The sequence below is a fragment of the Andrena cerasifolii genome, chromosome 10 (genome assembly GCF_050908995.1).
Source record: "Andrena cerasifolii isolate SP2316 chromosome 10, iyAndCera1_principal, whole genome shotgun sequence".
In the NCBI taxonomy this organism is placed as follows: Eukaryota; Metazoa; Arthropoda; class Insecta; order Hymenoptera; family Andrenidae; genus Andrena; species Andrena cerasifolii.
This window is the reverse complement of record NC_135127.1, coordinates 4,911,512-4,924,961: the sequence shown is the minus strand read 5'-3', so window position 1 is coordinate 4,924,961 and position 13,450 is coordinate 4,911,512. Positions and strand designations below refer to the sequence as shown.

At 37.4% G+C, this 13,450-nt stretch overlaps 1 protein-coding gene across 1 annotated transcript in view; it reads right to left on the bottom strand.

Moving 5' to 3' along the window:
* The window catches only part of Sol1, a 696,665-nt gene that overhangs the window by 76,073 nt on the left and 607,142 nt on the right, over positions 1 to 13,450 (bottom strand). The gene's annotated exons all lie outside the window — the stretch shown is intronic.

Here is a 13,450-nt window from a genome sequence, read left to right as displayed (position 1 = left end):
GGACCGCCGTGCATTTCCATTCGCTGATTTCACGACCCGTTAGAAACACAAAAATCAAGATGCATCCTCGCCGGCGCGCTGGCCAACCGGCCCCGGTCGCCGCGTATTGTCCAATTTTATATTCAACACTCGCGACACTAGCACCTAACTTTCAGCAATAACTCGACGCCGGACTGACGTCCCTCAAACATCGCGCACGAAATCTAACGTTCGAACTCCTCGCGCTGATATTTCTCTGTTTTCTTCCGCCGCGTTCCGCGTCGCTACTCTCCTCTCTCGCCCTCGTTACTCGGTTTTATTTGTCTTTCGCGCTCACTCGCTGGCCCTCGATGGGAGCAGCGCGGCGCCATCGATGCTGGATATTGCTTTAAAGTCTTTACGGGGGATTCCGTCGTGTGAACTCGACGAGAATTCTTGGATGCGAATAGCGCGTGACAGTTTCGGCGGGGAATTGAAATATATGAAATTTTAGATGCCGGAGATGTTTTGCGCCGCGGGGGTCATTGATTTTTTAAGGGAAGCGAATTTTACAGGAGACTCGGCAGAGGGGGAGAGAATTAATGGGGTTCGACTACGTCAACCGTCTAGGAAGATATATTTTGTATAGAAATCCGAAAGACAATATTGCAGCTTCAGCCTCGAAGCGGTGAGGAATATCTACTTTCACAGGGAAACCTTAAAGAAATTGTAAAGAAACTGTAAGGTTATAAAATTTTCAGTGGAATAGCTGCCTCCTGTTGCTGTGCATCAGGAATTCAGAGGAGAAAAAGCATTTTAACTTTGAACGAGGTTATTTGCAGCGGCGAAAGGTGCTTATAACATTTTCATGATGCTCTTGCATTTGTTGAGGTTTTGCCCGTCATTTGTCGCTCTGTGAATTTAAATATCGCGTAGATAGAAAAGATGAAGAAGTATAAAGTTCTTACGGGTCCCTTCCTACTTTAATTACATTAAAGAGTTGTTATTTCTTTGCGGTATACTTCTGTACGAGGAATCACATTGTTACAGTTATACAGAAATCAATAAATGGTTGAATTAAGGGGGACTATATGTACTTTAAGCAACGCTAAAACAGGCAGAGTTTGAGGATTTTTTTCTGGAGAAATTATGAAGCAAATCATTTTGAACTTTTTGTGGATTTATATCTAACTCTTGAAGGTAAGAAAAAATAATTTATGTTGAAAATATGCTTTGTAGATGTCGCTATCGACGCATCTTGCTACAGCGTCGCTGTTGAAGTTGCAAAACGGTGGGGGTAATTTAGAGAAAACGATTCAACCAATCGACTTGCCCTTAGACATACAACTAGATAATTCCAAACTATTGTCGATGAACCTCTAGTATTGTAAAAAAAATAATTTTAATACTTCAATGATGCATAAGTAGATTAAAAATTTCCTGCAAAATCGTACTTCTTTTCCCAAGCTCTACAATTTCGTAAATTTTCGACTTTCTTCTAGTTTTTGAGGTTCATCGACAATAGTTTGGGATTATCTAGTTGTATGTGTAAGGGCAAGTCGATTGGTTGAATAGTTTTCTCTAAATTACCCCCACCGTCTTACAACTTCGGCGGCGACGCTGCAGCAATATGTGTCGAAAGCGACATCTGCAATGCATATTTTTAACATAAAATTTTTTTTTCGTAACCTCAAAAGTTAAATATAATGCTATAAAAAAGTTCAAAATGATTTACTTCATAATTTCTCCAGACAAAAATTCCCAAAATCGGGCTGTTTTAGCGTTACGTAAATTGAAGTCCTCCCCTTAAACACCCCGTAATTTTACTACATCACATTTGAATTTTATGAAAATTGTTGACACAAACTAACAAGAGTTGCAAGAATGACGGACTTCGTATGGGGTACCCTGTGTACTTATGTATTACGAAAGGTGTCTGACCATAAATAGTGCTCTTCCACTTGCTCTCTCCGTTCCCCTTCATTTTATACTTCCTTCTCCTTTTTGCTATGGCTACAAACCAAATATATTTCGCTTCGGTTCTTGATATATATTATGCATGTTTCACATTGAAAATTTGTTTCGAACGAAGATTCCTCCGACTAATGTTAACTTTCGAAAATATGTATGAATTTACCAGAAACTGCATTTATGATTCACAACTTATCTTACTTGTAAATGCCTGAAGTTTTCTTATTTATATTACACGAAAGACCCCTTCATACAAACAAGTTTCGAAAAAACGAGGTCACGCCGATATCATGAATATATTCATGAAAGGTTCTTGTAACGATTTTAATGAAACGGTACGTGTAATATGAAGCGCACGAGCAACAAATGAAAATTTGTACGAATAATAAGTCGAATGAAAATTCCTCATTCAATTGTACGTATTATAAAATGAAGGGTAAGGGGGAAAACAGGGAATGTCACAATACAGCGTTATAGAGAAAAATAAGTTTTAAGGGGTTTGAGCCTACCTGCAAGGTCTGAAAACACAAGTATTTTCGGGATTTTTTTTTAACAAACTTGAAGAGTTTTTTAAATAAACTTGTATGTATTCGAAAGTGTACATGTTAAACTACTTGTGGTAATTTTTCCGATGGAAAATATAAATAAATAAAAAAAATATCAGCGATCTCACGGCAGCGATTTTTTTTTTAGTAGTTTGCGGTGACCATTCTAATTCTAACCTAGTTCATCTGAAATAAAGAATTCGCGGGAATTTAGTTAGTATATTGGATTATCTTGTCCTTGATCGTTCATTATCCCAAAATATTAATTTGATACAAAATAGCGGTTTCTCATAGCAAAAGTATCGATTTTCACTACGGAATCGCGGTCTTGTTTCATCATTTTTCATCTGTAAAATAAAAACTACGCAACGGAAACGAAAAAGCCACGATTAAGGACAAGATAATCTAATACACTAACTAAATTTGGTCGAATGTTTTATTTCTGTTGAACCAGGTCAAAGCTACAGTGATCACCGTAATGAAAAAAAACGCTGCCGAAAGATCGCTTATAATTCCATTATTTATTTACATATCGCATTGCAAAAAAAAAACTACAAGAACTTTAAAATATATACTTTCGAATATACAACCGTTTATTTAAAAACTTCTTTAAATTTTAAAAAAAAAAATCCCGAAAATACTTGAGTTTTCAGACCATGCAGGTAGGCATAACCCCTTAATACTTTAGTCCATCGGTAGAGAAACAAGTAATTTTCTTCTTAAATAATTTCTTGTTTTACCTCGACGACAGAAGCTTATGCTTACGCAAACAGTGGGGGACATTCCGTATTTTGTTCCAGTACAGAGTGGACATTTCCTGGTTTTACTGTGCACGTCCGCGTTAAGTTTCATTTTTATTTAAACTTCGGTGTTTGCGTTTCGCTATTTCGCCCGCATCTTTGTCCATAATCTAACGCCTTACGGGCCAGTTTTAACAAGCTAATGCAGAATTCGCGAGCGAAGCAGTCGCACGAACGAGGCGACATAAAGAATATTACCGCGTGCGCATTCGTGTATATAATGTTATGTGCACGAGTGGCTGTATACGCTGCATGCGCGCGGAATGAATGCACGCCGTGTGCATGAATGTTGGGCCGCGTGTGACGCTCAAGGAAAATTTCGACCAATCCACTCGGATGATTGGAAGGAAACTGGCCAGGAAAATCAGATGTTGGTTGCGACCTCTCCAGGCCCTATTCACCGGAATCCTCTCCTGCATTTGAATGCACATACGGTGCGCGTACTGTGCGCACACTCGACGTATGTAAAGCGAAAGCACTTGAGACACTTTTCTAATGAAAATGTTTGCTCGTCGAACGAACGATTTTTTCACGCGCGCCGCGTCAGAAGCAGTCGTTTCCATCGGAGAAAATTCCGCGACCAATATCTCGTTCGATTTATTTCAGATGAATTTCTCTCGCAGAAAATGGTCGAGTGACCAGCTTTCATTTGTGTATATTTATAACGCGACAAGATATTTAATTTGTTCAAGGCAGCTTTGCAACAAGGGGGCAATTTATTTCGTTTATATATGAGAAAATTGTACGTGTAATATAAATGAATATTTGTAATAAAATTTCAATATATAAGCTAAGTTATATATTGAATGTTAAGTATTAGTTAGCTACGTGGAACTTTGTTTGCATATCGGAAATTTTCAACATCGATTTACTTTTGTTTTAAAAAAAGGAAGCTTATGTCCTTTTTTCTGCAGGTTTGATTTATTTTTTGTAAGAAGAGTCATCTATTTTTCGGTTGTATTGCAAATTTCATCGTGCCTCGTGTTAATAATAGTGATAAGAAGTATGACTAATTCTTAGATAGCACGTTTATAGTCATAAATTTTCCAAAAATTTTATTGCAACTCGGAGTATTCGAAGGCCCTTCAAATAGCGATTTAAGAATAGCAACACACTTGGACGGCGAACTTCGTATAGCTTGGATGAAAGTTTTCTTAAATTAAAGACATGCGCAATACTGAAGTCGGATATAGTATAACGAACTTGTGTAGAGGGCAGACAAAATTCAGCGTGAATAACGTGAGGACCAGAAGTCCTCGTATTAAATTCGTATATGTATGTATACACTGCTGTTTATAAGTATTAGAATGTGATATTTGATACAGTTCAGATAATTTTCACTCCTTCTATTTTTAGTTTAAAATATCAAAATAAGTAAATTTTTTTAAAGTTCTTCAATAAATTTGCAACGTTTTTCACAATTATTTCACACAGAGCTGTCCTAAAGGTGCAAATCCACGATGAGTTTTTATATGAGACTTTTCTGTCACAAGACAAAAATCTCAGCAATAACTAAATGTAAATGGAGATGAGATTCTTGAAAATATATCATGAAACTTCTCTCATAAGAATCTACTTTCATGAAATTAATGACAAAATAATTAAAAAATAATGAAATAATTGTCTTTCTTTAATCTCATGAGAAAATTATTTCATTATTTTTTAATTATTTTGTCATTAATTTCATGAAATTAGATTCTTCGGTGAGATTCTCAGGTGAGATACGATATTTGTGTCTCATCGTGGGTTTACACCTTAATCCTTTATAGTCAAGCGGTGCATTGCACCCCAAGATATGTATTTACCAACACTTCTGTAATTTTTTAGACCTGGATAATAAAATTTAAAAATTTGTTGAATTTTAACAAAAAAAGTCGCTTTTATCCACACCTGTTTTTTTCAAATACAAATTTCAACATGTCAAAATTTGTATTTCTAAAAAAAGACCATTAAAGTATGATTGTATAAGTATTACTAACATAAAATTATCACACAAAACTTCAAAGATTCAAAAATACGAAAATGGTAACTCAACAATAACACTGGGGTGCAGCGAACCCTATGCGACCAATTCGTGATTATAAAAAGGTGCGACCACGGAGGGTTAACATTTATGAACAGCAGTGTCTACTAAACTGCTTTTATTTCTGAAAATATTCGCGTATTATTGGAACACGTCGCCCGAAGTTTCGCCACGATTTACAATATATACTCAACCCCACCGCTATTTATAACCTCAAAGCTACCTACATCAGAGTTCCCGCGCTTTCCATTTATCAAGTAGCTACAAGCTATTACTAAGCAATCAAATCCTGCAAATATTATCACGTCTGCAAATAATACTTTCATCCGCTACGCAACCCCCGCGCCGCTGAAACCTCTGCTAGACCCTTCACCCCTTACCCTCCCGCGTGCACAATATCTCGGCTGCCACGATCCTCGAGTGATGCAACACGCGCGAAGCTTTTTCATATAACCAGCGTCGATAAATTACGCGATCGTAGTAGGAAACATTCGGCTTAAGTTGAAATATAATTTTCGCGATATTATAGTACAAGGCGGTAATGGCGCCCGTCAAAGGGACCCGTACAATGCATTAACGAGTTCGTAACAGCTGCCTCCATTATTAACAGCCCCGTAACTATATAAACGAAGTTGATATTAAAAGGAATTACGATAGGGAGCGGGCGTTGTCGCTTCTTTTCGCTCGCGGCCAATCGATTCGCAGGGAGGGAGGGGGGGCTAGGGGGTGGGCTCGTTTAAACTTCCCCTCGTTATTTACAGAGGCAGTTGGCGCGTGGACGATGTTGTTGCGCGTGATTATTTCGATTCTCGTGAAACGCAGCGAGAGCAATTACACGGCTAGGAATACGCTACTTGAGCGGTAGCACGCTGAAACGTGCCAGGGCGGCAATGAAACAGCGTTTAAGGCCAAGCACGTGGAAAATGAACGAGGAGATGACCAGTCGCAATTGCTATTCTGTCAACGCCAACGCTCTGAGGGACGTCGTGTCATAGACGGATTCTCGGGATACCGTTCTGAGACAGTTCTGCTCGATCTATGTCACCCCGATCCATGCTTGGCAACACACTTTCGATCGTCGACACCGCGACTCGCAGAAGCGTCTCGAGGGTGGAAAGAGGGCCGCGCCAGTAGGTACGGCCATGTCGGACGATTTAAATAAAATGTGCGGGCTACTGGCACCGTCGACGTTCGTTCTGCATGCTTCTACAGCGCGATTGCATCGCATCGAGACTCGAGAATACGGGGTGAATGGGCCCGAGGGGGAACGTTCTAGACGCAAACCGATATCGATCGAAGATATTTGGGCACTGCTTTCGGTTTGGAATTGAGGGGCCCAGTGGGAAACAGGCACAAGACACCGTTTTATTTATATTTTTTTATGATTTTTTACTGTACTTCGCAGGAACGAATTAATGGTACAAAGAAACGAAAGTTACGCATATGTGGTGTGTGCCTGTTTTCCACTGATAAGGGAACACCACCAACCCCCGCTCACTCATTCGAACGCAAAGTGGGTTTATAGAGTGACGCAAGGCAAGCACAACGGTATGCTTCGTTCCTGCTGAATAGCCCTTTAAGGATCTGAAAACTAACCTCAAAGTCAAAAAGGCACTTCCACTTTTCCGCGTGTAACTCCTCAAGTACAAAAGACAGAGAAAACAATTTTAAACGAAAGTTTAAGGGTATAATAAGCGCTGCGAACTTGCGTCGACAAAAATTTTAATAGAGTTTAAAAAATATTTATTTAACGATTTTTTTTTTTTTTTTAAATTTTGTTAACGCAAGTTTGCGGCGCTTGGTGCGCCATTAAACTTTTGTTCGAAACCTTTTTTTCTGTCTCTTGTACTTTAGGAGTTATGCGCGGAAATGTGGCAGCGCCTATTTGACTTTGAGGTTAGTTTTCACATCCTCGAGGGGTTACTCGCAGTCAGGGGGTAGAAAAAGAACGATTCTTTGGGAATTTCTTTCGGAAAGTACATGCATATTTTTATGCAAAGGTTTTTCTATTCAGATGAGGGACTTTAACTGGTTATTATATTATGTTTTGGTATGAAAGTATTTATTTATTGCAAAATTACAACTGATTTCCTGGAATCTGTTTTTAGAAATACGTTTCGCGGTAACCAACATTATTCGGAACTGGGTTATCTAAAATAAAAAAACGAAGAAGATTTACGTAGTACAATAGTAGCAATAGACGTATTTAGTTGTTGCAAATTTACATCTCTTATCACGGAAAATATTTTCGAATTTTGATTGTTAACAGAAGCAAGTATCTGCAAGGCTAACGTGCTTCCTCAGTCGTCATAGACGGTAAAATTATATTAAAATATAATTAAATCGAAATCGCTTAATCACTTAATGCTTAATGATTGATTGCTCTCTCGTCGATGTATAGTACGCGAGGTTTTAATTATTATACTTTAACGAATTCGATCTGTCTCGCTTGTTGTTCAATTATTTTCAATTTAAACAACGTTTGCAATAATGTATCATTGACTCTTTAACTAGGTAGATGAAAATTCATATGAAATTCGTATTTTAAACATTCCTTCGTTATATCGATTTTCACTGAATTTTTGCAAAAATGCTTGCTGTCAATATTTCACGGGACATTCGTTTAAAGCTTTTAAATGACGGTCTCAACTTTCAAGTACATTGTTCGGTAGAACAGTTAGCGAACTGCGTTCTTTCCTCCCGCTATCGAAAGTTTAAAAAGAAACTTTCGGAATACAGCATAATTTACGGATCCTTAAGCCAAGGAGAATGCTCTCGTAATTAGAGGCCCTTAAGAAGATCGTATCAAAAGATAGTTCAGCTAAGTAACTCAGAATCCTCTTCTGTCTCCCATAAATCCCATCGCATACACTGCTGTTCATAACTATTAGGACACCTCTGTGTGAATTGATTGCGAAGAACGTAGCAGATTTATCGAAGAACAATCCAGCAGATTTTACTTCACTCGCTGTTTGAAATTACAATCAGAAAATATAAGCAGCGAAAAGTATTCAGTCTGTACAAAATATCTCATTCTGTGCAAATACAACAGGCTACCCAATACTTGCTTATGAACGGCAGTGTAAATCTATCAGAACCATCCAACCGAATCTTCTTCAATAAATCAACAAATTCGGCTGTCAGTAAATACGGGAGAATTCTGCCGTTCTCTTTCCACTCCATTACAATATTAAATAATACTCACAAGCGACAGCCTATTCGTATCGTCAAAACAATTACCCCAGCGGCGAATCTGCTCGGACGAGCCATTCCGGCCCTTTAATTGCACCCCGTTGCCGCAGAATTTCGGCATAAACATAATTCGTGGCAAACAATCACGAACGGGCCCGCAAAGTGTTTGCCCCATAATGCGATTCAGGGACGTTTAGAACGCGCGGAGCATCATTCGAACGTTCCCTTTTTTCCCCGCCGAAATTCCGATACCCTTCAATCAGATTTGATTGCTTTCGTTCGTCGCGACGGTGCTGATGTTCAGGCGACGAGCGGGCCAGACCCTCGTACGTACGTACGTGCCCGTATTGTCGCGATACACGCAAAACCATTGGAAACATTACACACGTGCAATCCCGGTGAAATCGATCGCAACTGTCCGCTCCCGTCCCTGCTTTTCACAAGACAAGCAGAATTCCAGGAACGTCCGATCCTCGTCGTCGGACAACGGAACGAACTCGTCGATCAATCGGCACACTAATGGCGGAATTCGGCCACCGCCACTCGATGCACTCGGTGCAAATTGTATTTGAAGGTACGTCAAGCAGAACTCAGGATCGCGGTTGCCAAATTCTACGGTGCCTTTTGATTGTACGGTTAACGGATGGGAAATGGCGCGTGCACCCGGCTCTTGCTGTCGTTACAGGCGGAACGCCGATAAAGTAAAGTTTAAGGAACACTCATGAGGATTGTTCGCGATTCGTTTCGGGGATTTGTCTAGCCCCGTTGTGGAAAAAGCATTTGTCGATGATCTGGCTGACCGGATCTCAGGACCGTAACTCGAATCTGGATTAGAGCTGTGAATATTTGAATGATTCGAATAATTTCGAATACATATAGTTCCTTCGAATAATTCGAGTATTTGAATAATTAGGAGTTTTAGAATATTCGAGCGTTATTGATAAATATTGAAGCTTATTATTCTTTGGTACATTTTTAGCTTTCTACGAAAATGTCTGCTTGTATTAATGCTTTTAAAGTTTATGTGGAATATGAAGTCGCGTAGATCCACTGCGAAACAGAGTTGGGCATTATTCCAATTGTTTCGAGTAATTGTAGATATACGTATGTAACGTAATTAACCGAATGAATTTTTTTTACAATATTTTATTTAAATAATAAATATTTACTCTTTGCAATAAATTATTTCCTTTATTTATTCGAATAATTCATCATTATTTACTTGAATAATTTGTTCGAATAATAATAGTACACTAATTGGAATAATAATACTAATAATTGATGGTTGTTTTCGTTTTAATAGAGTATTAATAATGATTAATAGAGTTCCAAATTTATCGTTTGAAAAACAAATAGTGTAAAGGTCAATATGAAAAGAATTTCACGAGAAAGTGTGAAAAAATATTTCATGCTCAGATTCCTGTTCGGTACATTCTTAAATTCGATCACTTCGAATATTTCGATACTCTTAATTATTCGAATATTCAAATATTCAAATCTCAAATTCGAAGTCTCTGGTATTCGAATACTTAGATTATTCGAATGCTTAGATCATTCGAATACTTAGATCATTCAAATACTTAGATCATTGGAATACTTAGATCATTCGAATACTTAGATCATTCGAATACTTAGATCATTCGAATGCTTAGATTATTCGAATACTTAGATCATTCGAATACTTAGATCATTCGAATACTTAGATCATTCGAATACTTAGATCATTCGAATGCTTAGGTCATTCGAATACTTAAATCATTCGAATACTTAGATCATTCGAATACTTAAATCATTCGAATACTTAGATCATTCGAATACTTAGATCATTCGAATATTCATTACAGTCCTAACTCTAAATCCTTTATTCGCAACACGACTGTTTAACACTTGTTTTGTCAGGGCTGGGCGACAGATTCATTCTCTTACAAGGGTATTCCCATTTAGCGTGTAATTTTTGGGCCCGATTTTTAGGATTTCTAATAGAAAAGATTATTAAAGAATATATAGACAGAGGAATGTGAATTTCTTTTCATATACTATTTACAAGGGAAGTTAGGCAAGCCGAAAATTCGAAAAATTATACAATTTTGTGCTCAAGTAGAGTAATTCATCCGTAAGACAAACCTATTTTTTCTGGTTACCAAAATGCAGTTTTAGAGGGTGAAATCAACCCCAGCAAAAAATGCAGAATTTTCTTCTTCGTGGAAAATCTCGAGGACGGTGAGAGATATTGAAAAGAAGTTTAAACAAGAGTTTCACCATTTATTTATATCTACAGAATTGCGTAAAAATAATTATCGAAAAATCCATACTTTTCAAGCTACCCCCAGCTCGAATCCTCAATTCCATTCTCTTGTTAATCAAATCTCAAGCAAGTACAGAAAAATATTTCGGCAATTGTTTCATGTACTTGTAAAGTTATTAGGTGCCTGTAATTTGTATTGTCGGTTGTACTCAGCGGAGATACACGAATTCGATAACATTCTCGTTTAATAAATGTAAATAATAAAATATGGACAATACATATAATACGTGATAAAAGTCTGGAAGTTGAAGGCTACATTTTAGAAGCGTAAAACATTAAGGTAATGTAATCAAAAAGAAATTAGTCCCCCTCCCCATGGGAGCACACCCTTAAACTTTGTGACCATTCAAAAATGGCTACCCCTGAAACTGAAGTGCTTTGAGTAGCACTTCCTACTTAAACTCCTCACCGTCAACGAAATCAAAATTTTCAACAACGCGATAACTTTAACGAGCTGCGAAATAGGTGTATCACGTTTCCTAAAATGGTGAACAGAGTTGCGTGCGCGTAATACACGGGACAGATGCCCGCGAACTTTCCACAGGTATTTGACACGCTGAATTAACATTTCGTAAGCCAATGGGGAGTGAATATCAGAGAAATTTGGCGTTGGTATATTAACATATTTACAGAGTCGACTACTTTGATTGCGTCGGATAGAATCTGTGTGATGAATTCGTTGGTTGTGTAAATTTCGTTCAGTTTATCTAACAATTATTCGATTCAAATCTCTCGCCTCGCAATTTTAGCACAAATCAGACGCACCAAAATTAACGAGACGAGAAAGAGAAAATAACATTTTTAGTATATTCATGACACGGTTACTGCCTTAAAATTAAAAGGACGAGTGAAATTGTTAATAATATTCGATATGGCATTAAAATATGTCGAATGTTATGCCGCTGATTACAATTATTCATTCGTTCAGAATATAATTCCAGAATGGTTTAAACCTCATTAACACTGTTCCAGAAATTTACCCGTTTTTTAGACTGGCGTATAAACTTTTACTCGTTTAATGTAAGCACGTTCTGGTAACGAGAGCAACAGGAAAAAATTGCAGCGCCTACGCGACGGGAAATTTTTAAAGGTACGCGGCAAAATGAGATGCAACATTGATATTCGACTAAATGACCGTAAATCCTGGATTCGTTAAAAGATACAGGGTGATTTAAAATTTGCAAAAAGTTAATACATGTGGACTCTCCGTGTTAAACAATTCGAAAAGTTATTTGAGATATGCATTTTGGGGGTACGTTTTTGGAACATAAGCAATAATAATCTTTGGCGACGGGAAATGTAAGGAAAGGGTTTTGAAATTGTGATATTGCAGTGTAAGTTTTCAAACTCGAAGAGCACGATGTTTAAAGAAGCTGTACACACAAACACTGGGTCATAAGTAAGGATTACTGCAATACATCCCCATCGTGATGCTACCTAGTAAATACCATGCCCAAAATTAATTACAGGAAATTAAGCAGACATCAAAGTGCTTTTTCGCAGCGTTTTTCACTATTACCTTCGACATCATTTATCGCTAAAAGCCAGCATCCCTTTCTATAACTCCTTTAATTTAACTTTAAAGTAGATTTTAATTAAACGTGTTCCTAATATTTTTAATATCCACGTTTCCTTTTCCTATTACGAGGTAATAAGCTTCTCTCCATCCCATTATTATTTATATTATTTGCATATTAATTAAGTAGATATCTGGATAATATTCCGTTAATTTTTGCTTCCTTAAACTTTCTACTCTACATTCGCGGACACGCATATGAGTTTCAAACTGATACATCATGAATGTTTTGTCAATGACGCAAAGCTGATACATTTCTGAATGGAAAAAACGCGAGAAATTACAACTTCAAATATTTCACCATTTTATAGCAGCTGGCGTATGAATCGCGGGCAGTGTATATTTTTCAATATTCCCGGAATATTTTCAAGAAATCTGTAAATCTGATTTCATTTATTTGATGCATGACATACGGGTGTATTTCGTGCTCACCTTTAATCCTGTCACAAAGCTATTACCTGTTCTATTTTTTCCACGTTACTTTTAGGTTTTCGCAGCGCTCGTTCATTTGCCGCTTTCATCCATTCAATCAGAATTTATTTTTGTACGTTGAAGGGTAGAGCTCTAAAACCGGCTATAACTATTCCATTGGGTTTCGAAATTTCACAACTTCGAAAATTGAATTATTTATTACAATTAGTGACGAATTTGAAGTGTTATTAAAACGAGCTTCCGTAATTTGTTCTCCAACGAAAGAATAAATTTACAAATCTTGGTAACGTAATAAATGTATCTAATATAAGAATGATAATTACGAAAAATGTAAATTCATTTAAAAAATTAGAAATTAATTTTTAGAGACTCCCGATTGGTTTTCTTTTCCATCTAGCTTTTCGGATAAATGAGTGATAAATGTGTTATTTCAACTCCAAATTTTTTCTGCGTGTTTAAAACAAGCTTACAAACACACACGTACACGCGTTTGCGAAAACATTAATCCCAACATAATTAAATAATTAATTTTCCACTGAGTACATATTCGGGGTAAAGTGACCGGGGTAAACTGAGCTGCAAAGAAAAGATGCGCGAGTGATGTACGCAACATCCTAACCTGTCAGCTGACTAGAAAATCACGCGGCG